Here is a 3,627-nt window from a genome sequence, read left to right as displayed (position 1 = left end):
ACACACACACACACACACACACACACACACACACACACACACACACACACACACACACAGAATAGTAGAATATATATTTGTGTGTATGAGTGCGTTTGTGAGTGAGTGTGCTCCAGTATGGCCTAGCTGTGATATCTAAAACATTAAAAATGAAAACAGAATGTTAAAGCATGTATGTATGGACGCATACATGCGGGTATTCTTCTCAAAATGAGTTGTATTTGTAGTTCCATGTCAGCCACAGTTGAACCGACGTATAGTCCAAGACAATCCAGTCATGTCCATCCAGTCATGTCCATCCAGTCCATTGCTTTCGTCTTTGTAATTCAGTCAATTTACCCAGGACTTACACTATTCAATATCTCTATTTTTAAAATACTTTAAGATGTTATTTGAGTGGAAATTAACTGCTATTTCTTGTAAGCTAGACTATATTGATTTCAAATTTTAGCACACGGCCAGCAATTTCGGGAGAATTTATAAGTCGATTACGTCGATATTGAGAGGTATATAACTATATGTTATTAATACTTAAACAGAATTTAAATAACTATGTTTCAGATTTACTTGTATTTACCAGTAATAGAGTAGTTTCGTGTTACATACATACACACATACACACACACATACACAATAGCTCTCGTTAAACTGTGTACCAATAACACTTCAAGGATACAAGTAAATAAAAAAGAGAAGCATTATTTTATGAATACAGGTTTCTTTTAGAATATCTTTGAAAAATATAAGGAGAGTACTTTAGTTGGAAATATAGTAAAGAAAGGGTGAAGTTTCTTCAGTAGGAACCAATGAGATTTCGTTGTGAATTCAATACAATCAGACATCGAAATGATTAAACAGTGAAGAGGATGACGAATGTGAGGCGTTAAGAGGATTAGCAATATAACTACACATGTGCCGTTAGCGATTTCTTTTCCATCTTTGGACTTTTCCTTTTTTCCTTTCCGACGAAGAGCTATGCTCGAAACGTCAAACTCACCGAGCGTCTAACTAATATATTTCTTGTGCACATGTGCATGGCATGTCCTTGCGTTCGCTTTTTTGTTCTTTTATTCGTTTATTTGAATTGACTATATATATATATATATATATATATATATATATATATATACGCACATGTATCACGCATATTGTGATAATGTTACCAGCCAAAATTGAAGTGCTTATTCAGTTTGTACTTGTTGAGTCTGGAGGAAAAGGCATTGCTTAAGACATTTATAGGTCGTCTGAGACTGGTGTGGTTTGATGGCGTTAATGTTCCGTTTAAGCTCTTGCAGGTCAATACATGCAGGTAAATCATGAGCAGGGTGAAGAGTCCAGAGGGATGATATTCTGTGGAGGAATGAGTGGACATTGTAGTAAATGTGAGGCCTTGGGGGATGAACGCATCAAGAAGAAGGCCAAAACTGAGTGGGTTGAGAATACCCGAGTGGTAGAGGTAGCAATCAGTTCTGAGGAACAGAGGTCATTGTAGTAGCGATATGTGACCTATAAATCATTAAATATGATGCGTGCATGTGTCTCTGTGTGCGCGCGCGTTTGAGCGTGTATTTCCATCTGATTGTCTGTCTGTCTATCTATCTATCTATCTATAAATATGTGTGTGTGTGTGTGTGTGTGTGTGTGTGTAAAGAGAGAGAGTGTGATAGATACGTACGTATGTGCATAATCAAATAACATAATAACGCATTATATGTATTTTTTATTGGTTATATACACGCACAGAGATACACACACACCACACACGCAAACATCATATCTTTTATTTCAGTTTACACAAAAAAAAAAAATGAAAAATTACAACTTAAGACGTGGTACTGAATAAATAAAACGGAGTGGGTGTATTACTTTTTTTAATGTATTTCTGTATTATTTTGAATTGTATAGAGAATTCCACAAGAGAAGTCTCATAGATTTGTTTCCCTTTTGAATATTTCTCTCTATATATCTGCGTATATTTATATCTCATTATCTTTTATCCATCTCTCTCTTTCTCTCGCTCGCTCTCTGTCTTTCTATCTCTCTTTCTCTCTCTCTCTCTCTCTCTCTCTCTCTCTCTCTCTGTGTCTTTCTATCTCGCTTTCTCTCTCTCTCTCTCCCTCTGTCTTTCTATCTCGCTTTCTCTCTCTCTCTCTTTCGATATATGTGTGTCTGTGGATATACAGGTACACACACACACACACACACACACACACACACACACACACACACACACACACACACACACACACACACACACATACACACACACATGCATATGCATAGCAAAGAGAAAGAGAGGGGGTGGAGGGAGTCTGCGAGAGGGATATAGACTGCCGAATGGCTACAAAGTTAAATTGAAACAAATAGCGATGGAAATAGATTGTATTTTATTTTATTCAATTATATAGTTATTGATGTAACTTCGAAGTTAATATCACGTAAGAGGCAAAAGAGAATTAATAAGCTAAAACCAGTGGGCGTCACACGGGTTCCTGCCTGTATGAGGATGTGGCTGTTGACGGTTTTTGCAACTAGTGGCAGACAGTCTACAGAGAATTCCGGAGAATGTTAAACATGGATATCGTTGCTGAGATTTGATTTGGTGCTGTTTGTCAGAGGTTAATACTCACAAGTCACTAGAATTGGTAGATTGAGATGGTCTGTAAAGAACAGTTTCTAGAATTGGTAAGTCAGTAATGATGTATTTTCGTTGATAGTTGTAGTAGACAATTTGCCATGTGTGTGTGTGTATGTGTGTGTGTGTGTGTGTAGGTAGACCGAAATGATAGCAAGTTGTATTTAGTACTGCTATCTCTGAGATATCGAGAATTCAATATTGGTTAACTGCAGAGTAAGAATTATATTGTGTGAATTTGCAGGTCAATATTTCACAGCCTGTATATCAAATCTACTCTATTACTGGTAAATACAGGTAAATCTGAAACATTAAGTTATTTAAATTCTGTGTAACCCATTTTGACCCACTGTCCTCAAAGGAAGACAGTTGTATTCGGTTTATTTACTGCAATAAAGGTTAACTGGACGTTTTCGTATGTTTGTTATACTTATTTATAAAACTATATTCAAAATTTCGACAGGGTTAACCTGGGTTAAAATGGGTTAATCATTAATAACATATGATAATATGCCCTAATATCGACATAGTCGACTTATCGCCTCCTCCGAAATTGCTGCCATTGTGCCAAAATTTGAAATCAATATATCCTAATATTGTTTGGTTTAGTCCTGCTTTTTACTCTTGTTTTCATTTTGCAAACAGATTCATCCCTGCCATAATTTTATTTTAAAAAACCCCACTTCAATTTGAATAAACCTGAGTAAATAAAGAAAGGGTTTGGCTCACGAAATGACTAATTAGATAAGTTTCTAGTGAAATTTTTTAGGAAATAAGTATTTATTTATTTATTTATTTATTTGTTTCTTGAAATTTTCTCAATATTTTCTTTCAATACAACCGTGCAACGTTCTTTATACGGTGAACGTATACAGTATTGTGTAAGCCGTTTGAATCCCTGTTTGCAACCGTTTGAACTCATGTATATGCACTGTACAAGTGGAAGGAAGTATTGAAGGAAAATAAAACATTTTCATATTTTAATATATATA

The 3,627-nt window shown here is 35.5% G+C and overlaps 1 protein-coding gene across 3 annotated transcripts in view; it reads left to right on the top strand.

The window, feature by feature from the left end:
- The window catches only part of LOC106876366 (homeobox even-skipped homolog protein 2), a 92,946-nt gene that overhangs the window by 1,264 nt on the left and 88,055 nt on the right, over positions 1-3,627 (top strand). Inside the window, exon 1 of one of the 3 annotated variants that reach the window (XM_052968902.1) lies at positions 2,377-2,685. The exons of the other annotated variants lie outside the window; for them this stretch is intronic. The gene's annotated coding sequence lies outside the window, so the exon portion shown is untranslated. Of the gene's footprint in view, positions 1-2,376; positions 2,686-3,627 lie in introns of those variants that run through there. 3 annotated transcript variants of the gene reach the window in all.

This window comes from Octopus bimaculoides, chromosome 6, assembly GCF_001194135.2.
Source record: "Octopus bimaculoides isolate UCB-OBI-ISO-001 chromosome 6, ASM119413v2, whole genome shotgun sequence".
NCBI classification, from domain to species: domain Eukaryota; kingdom Metazoa; phylum Mollusca; class Cephalopoda; order Octopoda; family Octopodidae; genus Octopus; species Octopus bimaculoides.
This window is presented reverse-complemented; position numbering and strand designations above follow the sequence as displayed.